Below are 11,600 nucleotides of genomic sequence, written 5' to 3'. Positions count from 1 at the left end.
GGAGCGAGAGAGACAGGTCAGAGAGGGGGAGAGAGAGGGAGCGAGAGAGACAGGTCAGAGAGGGAGAGAGAGGGGAGGGAGAGAGAGAGAGGGGAGAGATATAGAGAAAGAAAGAGGGAATGGAGAGAGACAGAGGTCAGAGAGGGGAGAGTGAAGGAGCGATAGAGACAGGTCAGAGAGGGGAGAAAGAGGGAGCGAGAGACACAGAGGTCAGAGAGGGGAGAGAGAGGGAGCGAGAGAGACAGAGGTCAGAGAGGGGAGAAAGAGGGAGCGAGAGAGACAGGTCAGAGAGGGGAGAGAGAGGGAGCGAGAGAGACAGAGGTCAGAGAGGGGAGAGAGAGGGAGCGAGAGAGACAGAGGTCAGAGAGGGGAGAGAGAGGGAGCGAGAGAGACAGGTCAGAGAGGGGAGAGAGAGGGAGCGAGAGAGACAGGTCAGAGAGGGGAGAGAGAGGGAGCGAGAGAGACAGAGGTCAGAGAGGGGAGAGAGAGGGAGCGAGAGAGACAGAGGTCAGAGAGGGGAGAGAGAGGGAGCGAGAGAGACAGGTCAGAGAGGGGAGAGAGAGGGAGCAAGAGAGACAGAGGTCAGAGAGGGGAGAGAGAGGGAGCGAGAGAGACAGGTCAGAGAGGGGAGAGAGAGGGAGCGAGAGAGACAGAGGTCAGAGAGGGGAGAGAGAGGGAGCGAGAGAGACAGGTCAGAGAGGGGAGAGAGAGGGAGCGAGAGAGACAGGTCAGAGAGGGGAGAGAGAGGGAGCGAGAGAGACAGGTCAGAGAGGGGAGAGAGAGGGAGCGAGAGAGACAGGTCAGAGAGGGGAGAGAGAGGGAGCGAGAGAGAGAGAGAGACAGGTCAGAGAGGGGAGAGAGAGGGAGCGAGAGAGACAGGTCAGAGAGGGGAGAGAGAGGGAGCGAGACAGACAGGTCAGAGAGGGGGAGAGAGGGAGTGAGAGAGACAGGTCAGAGAGGGGGAGAGAGAGGAGCGAGAGAGACAGGTCAGAGAGGGGAGAGTGAGGGAGCGAGAGAGACAGGTCAGAGAGGGGAGGGAGAGAGAGAGAGAGGGGAGAGATATGGAGAAAGAAAGAGGGAATGGAGAGAGACAGAGGTCAGAGAGGGGAGAGAGAAGGAGCGATAGAGACAGTTCAGAGAGGGGAGAAAGAGGGAGCGAGAGAGACAGGTCAGAGAGGGGAGAGAGAGGGAGCGATAGAGACAGTTCAGAGAGGGGAGAGAGAGGGAGCGATAGAGACAGGTCAGAGAGGGGAGAAAGAGGGAGCGAGAGAGACAGGTCAGAGAGGGGAGAGAGAGGGAGCGAGAGAGACAGTTCAGAGAGGGGAGAAAGAGGGAGCGAGAGACACAGAGGTCAGAGAGGGGAGAGAGGGAGCGAGAGAGACAGAGGTCAGAGAGGGGAGAGAGAGGGAGCGAGAGAGACAGTTCAGAGAGGGGAGAGAGAGGGAGCGAGAGACACAGGTCAGAGAGGGGAGAGAGAGGGAGCGAGAGAGACAGGTCAGAGAGGGGAGAGAGAGGGTGCGAGAGAGACAGGTCAGAGAGGGGAGAGAGAGGGAGCGAGAGAGACAGGTCAGAGAGGGGGGAGAGAGGGAGCCAGAGAGACAGGTCAGAGAGGGGAGAGAGAGGGAGCGAGAGAGACAGGTCAGAGAGGGGAGAGAGAGGGAGCGAGAGAGACAGGTCAGAGAGGGGAGAGAGAGGGAGCGAGAGAGACAGGTCAGAGAGGGGGGAGAGAGGGAGCGAGAGAGACAGGTCAGAGAGGAATAAACAAAGACGGGAGAAAGAAAGAGAGGTGAGAGGAAGCTTGCAAATGTGCATATCTGGGGGAATGAATAACAAGACTATTTAAGTGGTGAGAAAGTGGCTGTGCTTAAACACTCACACTACGTGCAATGTTTTCTTCCTGAGCTGAAGAGAGGGGGGTTTAGCTGTTCCAAATATTGAGTGGATTTACACTGCTACCAGACTTACTCACCAGTTAAACATGTTGTCGTGTCTTTGGCTATGCCGGATTAAGTGATATGACATGCTATTCTATACAATTATTTCTCCGTAATTAATATTACCTGATTGAGCTAATCATGTAAATGTAATTAACTAGAGAGTCGGGGCACCACAAAATAATATTTATAGAGCTGTTATCTTCCGAATAAACTCTTAAAGACCTAGTAATATTTTACATCAATAGCAGTCATGCAATTATGTCATAAAGGAAAACGTCCCTGGCCGGCGGAACAGGTATGACAGCTTGTTACACAAAAGAAAAGGGGCTGGGTTTGAGTGAAGGAGCGGGAAGAATGAGGGACAAAGGGAGAAGCTGTGCTATCGTAAATACAGTATCTTATGCATTCTAAATTACCGCCCATTTGGAAAAGGAAAATGCAATAAATATTTACTCTGAGCTGCGCTTCAGTAGGTTGGTGGTAAAATTTATCATGGTTTATATGGGTGCCGAATTCCTCCAGAAGGGGCAGTATTCAGGGCTAGCCTTAAGGTATAGGGGGCAGCATTTTCACTTTTGGATAAATAGCGTGCCCAATTTCAACTTCCTGCTACTCATGCCAGGAATATAAGATATGCATATTAGTAGTGGATTTGGATAGTAAACACTCTGAAGTTTCTAAAACTGTTTGAATCATGTCTGTGAGTATATCAGAACATATGTAGCAGGCAAAACCCCGAGGACTAACCATTCAGAATGTTTTATTTTTTTGGTCTCTGTCTGTTCACTGAGTTCTGAGAAATGATATTTCTTAAGAACCTGTTTTCAGTTCCTACCTCTTCCAATGGATGTCACCAGTCTTTGGAATTTGGTTGAGGTTATTCCTTTGTGCAATGAAGAAGTACGGCCATCTAGGAACTGGGTAACACTGTTGAGAGTTGCGCAAGACTTGAAAAGTAGCGTTGGTTTGTTGTCTTCCTGTATTGATCACAGATCAACCCGTCCATAATTTGATCAATTATTAACGTTTAAAAATAACTAAAGTTCTATTACAAAAGTAGTTTTAAATATTTTGGCAAAGTTTATGGGCAACTTTTGAAATATTTTGTAGTGACGTTGTGTTTTTTGGAAGCTGTTTTTTTCTGAATCAAACACGCCAAATAAATGGACATTTTGGATATATATGGAGGGAATTAATCGAACAAAGGGACCAATTGTGATGTTTATGGGACATATTGGAGTGCCAACAAAAGAAGCTCATCAAAGGTAATGCATGTTTTATATTTTATTTCTGCAATTTGTGTAGCGCCTGATAATAGATAATAGCTTCTTATGCTTTCGCCGAAAAGCCTTTTTAAAATCTGACATGTTGTCTGGATTCACAATGAGTGTAGCTTTAATTGAGTATCTTACATGTGTTGATTTAATTAAAGTTAGATTTTTATATCATTTTTTTTATTTGCAGCGCTGCATTTCCCTGTTTTTTGCCCAAGTGGGACGCAACCGTCCCCTATCCTCTATCCCAATGACAAGTGGGACGCAACCGTCCCCTATCCTCTATCCCAATGACAAGTGGGACTCAACCGTCCCCTATCCTCTATCCCAATGACAAGTGGGACGCAACCGTCCCCTATCCTCTATCCCAATGACAAGTGGGACGCAACCGTCCCCTATCCTCTATCCCAATGACAAGTGGGACGCAACCGTCCCCTATCCTCTATCCCAATGACAAGTGGGACGCAACCGTCCCCTATCCTCTATCCCAATGACAAGTGGGACGCAACCGTCCCCTATCCTCTATCCCAATGACAAGTGGGACGGGTTTGAGTGAAGTCCCCTATCCTCTATCCCAATGACAAGTGGGACTCAAACGTCCCTATCCTCTATCCCAATGACAAGTGGGACGCAACCGTCCCCTATCCTCTATCCCAATGACAAGTGGGACTACCTATCCTCTATCCCAATGACAAGTGGGGCAAATGCAATCCCCTATCCTCTATCCCAATGACAAGTGGGACGCAAAATCTCCTATCCTCTATCCCAATGACAAGTGGGACGCAACCGTCCCCTATCCTCTATACCAATGACAAGTGGGACGCAAACGTCCCCTATCTTCTTCCCAATGACAAGTGGGGCGCAACGTCCCTATCCTCTATCCCAATGACAAGTGGGATATGCAATTAGTATCCCAATGACAAGTGGGGCCACCGTTCTATCCCAACCAAGTGGGACGAATCATGTCTATCCCAATGACAAGTGGGAGAACATATCCCCTATCCCAATGACAAGTGGGATCGCAAACGTCCCTATCCCAATGACAAGTGGGGCGCAACCTGTCCCCTATCCCAATGACAAGTGGGGGTTTTTCCGTCCCCTTCCCAATGACAAGTGGGGCGCAACCCAGTCCCCTATCCCAATGACAAGTGGGATTAAACGTCCCCCTATCCCAATGACAAGTGGGACGCAACCGTCCCTATCCCAATGACAAGTGGGACGCAACCGTCCCTATCCCAATGACAAGTGGGACGCAACCGTTTGACAAGTGGGACGCAACCGTCCCTCTATCCCAATGACAAGTGGGATCAACCGTCCCCTATCCCAATGACAAGTGGGACGCAACGTCCCCTATCCCAAATGACAAGTGGGACGCAACAAAGTCCCCTATCCCAATGACAAGTGGGACTTTTGTCCCCTATCCCATTGACAAGTGGGAAACCCTCTATCCCAATGACAAGTGGGATAAACCGTCCCCTATCCCAATGACAAGTGGGACGCAACCGTCCTCTATCCCAATGACAAGTGGGACGCAACCGTCCCCTATCCCAATGACAAGTGGGACGCAACCGTCCCCTATCCCAATGACAAGTGGGACGCAACCGTCCCCTATCCCAATGACAAGTGGGACGCAACCGTCCCCTATCCCAATGACAAGTGGGACGCAAAAGTCCCTATCCCAATGACAAGTGGGACGCAAATTCCCTATCCCAATGACAAGTGGGACGCAACATGTCCCCTATCCCAATGACAAGTGGGACGCAACCGTCCCCTATCCCAATGACAAGTGGGACGCAAACGTCCCCTATCCCAATGACAAGTGGGACGCAACCGTCCCCTATCCCAAATGACAAGTGGGACGCAACCGTCCCCTATCCCATCCCAATGACAAGTGGGACGCAACCGTCCCCTATCCCAATGACAAGTGGGACGCAAACGTCCCCTATCCCAATGACAAGTGGGACGCAACCGTCCTCTATCCCAATGACAAATGGGACGCAACCGTCCCACTATCCCAATGACAAGTGGGACGCAACCGTCCCCTATCCCAATGACAAGTGGGACGCAACCGTCCCCTATCCCAATGACAAGTGGGACGCAAACGTCCCCTATCCCAATGACAAGTGGGACGCAACCGTCCCCTATCCCAATGACAAGTGGGACGCAACCGTCCCCTATCCCAATGACAAGTGGGACGCAACCGTCCCCTATCCCAATGACAAGTGGGACGCAACCGTCCCCTATCCCAATGACAAGTGGGGCGCAACGTCCCTATCCCAAGACAAGTGGGACGCAACCGTCCCCTATCCCAATGACAAGTGGGACGCAACCGTCCCTATCCCAATGACAAGTGGGACGCAACCGTCCCCTATCCCAATGACAAGTGGGACGCAACCGTCCCCTATCCCAATGACAAGTGGGACGCAACCGTCCCCTATCCCAATGACAAGTGGGACGCAACCGTCCCCTATCCCAATGACAAGTGGGACGCAACCGTCCCCTATCCCAATGACAAGTGGGACGCAACCGTCCCCTATCCCAATGACAAGTGGGACGCAAACGTCCCCTATCCCAATGACAAGTGGGACGCAACCGTCCCCTATCCCAATGACAAGTGGGACGCAACCGTCCCCTATCCCAATGACAAGTGGGACGCAACCGTCCCCTATCCCAATGACAAGTGGGACGCAACCGTCCCCTATCCCAATGACAAGTGGGACGCAAACGTCCCCTATCCCAATGACAAGTGGGACGCAACCGTCCTCTATCCCAATGACAAGTGGGACGCAACCGTCCCCTATCCCAATGACAAGTGGGACGCAACCGTCCCCTATCCCAATGACAAGTGGGACGCAACCGTCCCCTATCCCAATGACAAGTGGGACGCAACCGTCCCCTATCCCAATGACAAGTGGGGCGCAACCGTCCCTATCCCAATGACAAGTGGGACGCAAACGTCCCCTATCCCAATGACAAGTGGGGCGCAACCGTCCCCTATCCCAATGACAAGTGGGACGCAAACGTCCCCTATCCCAATGACAAGTGGGACGCAACCGTCCCCTATCCCAATGACAAGTGGGACGCAACCGTCCTCTATCCCAATGACAAGTGGGACGCAACCGTCCCCTATCCCAATGACAAGTGGGACGCAAACGTCCCCTATCCCAATGACAAGTGGGACGCAAACGTCCCCTATCCTCTATCCCAATGACAAGTGGGACGCAAACGTCCCTTCTATCCCAATGACAAGTGGGACGCAACGTCCCCTATCCTCTATCCCAATGACAAGTGGGACGCAAACGTCCCCTATCCTCTATCCCAATGACAAGTGGGACGCAAACGTCCCCTATCCTCTATCCCAATGACAAGTGGGACGCAACCGTCCCCTATCCCAATGACAAGTGGGACGCAACCGTCCTCTATCCCAATGACAAGTGGGACGCAACCGTCCCCTATCCCAATGACAAGTGGGACGCAACCGTCCTCTATCCCAATGACAAATGGGACGCAACCGTCCCACTATCCCAATGACAAGTGGGACGCAACCGTCCCCTATCCCAATGACAAGTGGGACGCAACCGTCCCCTATCCCAATGACAAGTGGGACGCAAACGTCCCCCTATCCCAATGACAAGTGGGACGCAACCGTCCCCCTATCCCAATGACAAGTGGGACGCAACCGTCCCCTATCCCAATGACAAGTGGGACGCAACCGTCCCCTATCCCAATGACAAGTGGGACGCAACCGTCCCCTATCCCAATGACAAGTGGGACGCAAACGTCCCCTATCCCAATGACAAGTGGGACGCAACCGTCCCCTATCCCAATGACAAGTGGGACGCAAACGTCCCCTATCCCAATGACAAGTGGGACGCAACCGTCCCCTATCCCAATGACAAGTGGGACGCAACCGTCCCCTATCCCAATGACAAGTGGGACGCAACCGTCCCTATCCCAATGACAAGTGGGGCGCAACCGTCCCTATCCCAATGACAAGTGGGACGCAACCGTCCCCTATCCCAATGACAAGTGGGACGCAACCGTCCCCTATCCCAATGACAAGTGGGACGCAACCGTCCCCTATCCCAATGACAAGTGGGACGCAACCGTCCCCTCCCCTATCCCAATGACAAGTGGGACGCAACCGTCCCCTATCCCAATGACAAGTGGGACGCAAACCCCCCCTATCCCAATGACAAGTGGGACGCAACCGTCCCCTATCCCAATGACAAGTGGGACGCAACCGTCCCCTATCCCAATGACAAGTGGGACGCAAACGTCCCCTATCCCAATGACAAGTGGGACGCAACCGTCCCCTATCCCAATGACAAGTGGGACGCAACGTCCCCTATCCCAATGACAAGTGGGGCGCAACCGTCCCCTATCCCAATGACAAGTGGGACGCAACCGTCCCCTATCCCAATGACAAGTGGGACGCAACCGTCCCCTATCCCAATCCCAATGACAAGTGGGACGCAACGTCCCCTATCCTCTATCCCAATGACAAGTGGGACGCAACCGTCCCCTATCTTCTATCCCAATGACAAGTGGGACGCAACGTCCCCTATCCCTATCCCAATGACAAGTGGGACGCAAACGTCCCCCTCTATCCCAATGACAAGTGGGCAAACGTCCCCCTCTATCCCAATGACAAGTGGGACGCAAACGTCCCCTATCCTCTATCCCAATGACAAGTGGGACGCAACCGTCCCCTATCCCAATGACAAGTGGGACGCAACCGTCCTCTATCCCAATGACAAGTGGGACGCAACCGTCCCCTATCCCAATGACAAGTGGGACGCAACCGTCCCCTATCCCAATGACAAGTGGGACGCAACCGTCCCCTATCCCAATGACAAGTGGGACGCAACCGTCCCCTATCCCAATGACAAGTGGGACGCAACCGTCCCCTATCCCAATGACAAGTGGGACGCAACCGTCCCCTATCCCAATGACAAGTGGGACGCAACGTCCCCTATCCCAATGACAAGTGGGACGCAACCGTCCCCTATCCCAATGACAAGTGGGACGCAACCGTCCCCCTATCCCAATGACAAGTGGGACGCAACGTCCCCTATCCCAATGACAAGTGGGACGCAACCGTCCCCTATCCCAATGACAAGTGGGACGCAACCGTCCCCTATCCCAATGACAAGTGGGACGCAACCGTCCTCTATCCCAATGACAAGTGGGACGCATCCGCAACCGTCCCCTATCCCAATGACAAGTGGGGACGCAACCGTCCCCTATCCCAATGACAAGTGGGACGCAACCGTCCCCTATCCCAATGACAAGTGGGACGCAACCGTCCCCTATCCCAATGACAAGTGGGACGCAACCGTCCCCTATCCCAATGACAAGTGGGACGCAACCGTCCCCTATCCCAATGACAAGTGGGACGCAACCGTCCCCTATCCCAATGACAAGTGGGACGCAAACGTCCCCTATCCCAATGACAAGTGGGACGCAAACGTCCCCTATCCCAATGACAAGTGGGACGCAACCGTCCCCTATCCCAATGACAAGTGGGACGCAAACGTCCCCTATCCCAATGACAAGTGGGACGCAACCGTCCCCTATCCCAATGACAAGTGGGACGCAACCGACCCAAGACAAGTGGGACGCAACCGTCCCCTATCCCAATGACAAGTGGGACGCAAACGTCCCCTATCCCAATGACAAGTGGGACGCAACCGTCCCCTATCCCAATGACAAGTGGGACGCAACCGTCCCCTATCCCAATGACAAGTGGGACGCAACCGTCCCCTATCCCAATGACAAGTGGGACGCAACCGTCCTCTATCCCAATGACAAGTGGGACGCAACCGTCCCCTATCCCAATGACAAGTGGGACGCAACCGTCCCCTATCCCAATGACAAGTGGGACGCAACCGTCCCCTATCCCAATGACAAGTGGGACGCAAACGTCCCCTATCCCAATGACAAGTGGGACGCAAACGTCCCCTATCCTCTATCCCAATGACAAGTGGGACGCAAACGTCCCCTATCTTCTATCCCAATGACAAGTGGGACGCAAACGTCCCCTATCCTCTATCCCAATGACAAGTGGGACGCAAACGTCCCCTATCCTCTATCCCAATGACAAGTGGGACGCAAACGTCCCCTATCCTCTATCCCAATGACAAGTGGGACGCAAACGTCCCCTATCCTCTATCCCAATGACAAGTGGGACGCAAACGTCCCCTATCCCAATGACAATTGGACAGGTAAAGAGGAATGCAGAAAAACATATTTCACACTTAATGATTATGGCTCAGAGATTGCATGAAAAAGCTGTTTCAGGTGTTTGAAAAATGCTCAATTCTCCAACTTCTAGAAGAGGGGCTGCGCCTACCTCCGTCCTTGCATACTTGTTTTCCTTAGCTTCATCCCCTCCATCAACAACTTCTAGAAGAGGGGCTGCGCCTACCTCCGTCCTTGCATACTTTTTTTCCTTAGCTTCATCCCCTCCATCAACAACTTCTAGAAGAGGGGCTGCGCCTACCTCCGTCCTTGCATAATTGTTTTCCTTAGCTTCATCCCCTCCATCAACAACTTCTAGAAGAGGGGCTGCGCCTACCTCCGTCCTTGCATACTTGTTTTCTTTAGCTTCATCCCCTCCATCAACAACTTCTAGAAGAGGGGCTGCGCCTACCTCCGTCCTTGCATACTTGTTTTCCTTAGCATCATACCCTCCATCAACATGAGAGCTAACAACAACCAAGATGGGGGATAAAGGGGGAAGAAAGGGAATGAGAGGTAAGAAGAGGAGAGAGAGAATGAGTGTAGACCGGAGGGCAGGTGATGGATTTGCCACCGTCGTACGTTCCCCCCGGCAACAATCAATCAAATGAATGGCCAGGATTCCCGTATCCACTCCCCTGACAGAACACTGAACAGCGGAATACAGAACACGGAATGTGGAATATGGAATGCTGTGCTCAATGTGATAGGTAAACAGTCAAAATGCACATTCTCTTTCAATAAAAACAACCACTTTTCATGCCACAAATACCGCTTGCAGAGGGGAATAATGTTACCATCTGTCAAGTCATCCCTCTTTCTCTCTCTCTACTTCTACTTTCTCTCTTCATCTAGAATTACTACAAATCCCTCTCTCTCATTCACTTGTATCTAGCACTATGAGATGTCCCAACCATCACTTTCTCTCTTTCTGTCTCTCTTTTACTCGCTTTCTCTCTCTCTCTCTCTACTCATTATACAATCGTTTCATGTTCTGTCATATTCTCTCTCTGCCTCTCTCCATCCCTCCCTCCCATGAGGGAGTGACAGGTATATTAGCTCCAGTCAGATTGATTGAGCCGTTCTCTGTTATAATGACTCACATCGCTGGAGTGTCTATAAACCCATGTTATTATGGAGCACCTTGTTGTGTGATACACACACACAGAGGCCTGTGCACATTCACACACATACTCACTCAGGTATGCATAAGCACGTATGCACATACATGCACAATCACACACACACATATACACACATACACACACACACACACACACACTCTGGCAGTGGCAAGGTCAAGTGCAGGCACAGATGGAGTTGTTTGTTTACTTCTTCTCAACTCTAGTGGCCCCGGGCCCTGGAGGGTCATTTACATCATGGGATACTGCAGGTCTAAGCAGGATACACACTCTCCTACTCTCTCTACCCAGAAGGTCTACACACACACACCCACACACTCTTTACTCTCTCTCTCCATCCATCCAAGATGACACAGCTCTGTTACTTCCTCCTGTGGGACACAGCACAGGGACGTTAGGCTGCTTAATGAATGGGAAGAGAGAGTCAGGATTTGTGAGGTGTGACCAAGAGTTTATTGACTCGAGACAGAGGAAAGGGCCGGGGAAGAGATGAGACTGGGAAGAGACAGGACTGGGATGAGACGGGACTGGTATGAGACGGGACTGGGATGAGACGGGACTGGGATGAGACGGGATGGGAAGAGACGGGACTGGGATGAGACGGGACTGGGAAGAGACGGGACTGGGATGAGACGGGACTGGGATGAGACGGGACTGGTATGAGACGGGACTGGTATGAGACGGGACTGGGATGAGACGGGACTGGGATGAGACGGGACTGGGATGAGACAGGACTGGTATGAGACGGGACTGAGATGAGACTGGGATGAGACGGGACTGGGATGAGACGGGACTGGGATGAGACGGGACTGGGATGAGACGGGACTGGGATGAGACGGGACTGGGATGAGATGGGACTGGGATGAGACGGGACTGGGATGAGACGGGACTGGGATGAGATGGGACTGGGATGAGACGGGACTGGGAAGAGACGGGACTGGGATGAGACGGGACTGAGGATGAGACGGGACTGGGAAACTGGGATGAGACTGGGAGGAGACTGG

This window comes from Oncorhynchus nerka, linkage group LG12, assembly GCF_034236695.1.
Source record: "Oncorhynchus nerka isolate Pitt River linkage group LG12, Oner_Uvic_2.0, whole genome shotgun sequence".
Lineage (NCBI taxonomy): Eukaryota > Metazoa > Chordata > Actinopteri > Salmoniformes > Salmonidae > Oncorhynchus > Oncorhynchus nerka.
The sequence above is the reverse complement of the archived record's forward strand: the minus strand, read 5'-3'. Positions refer to the sequence as shown.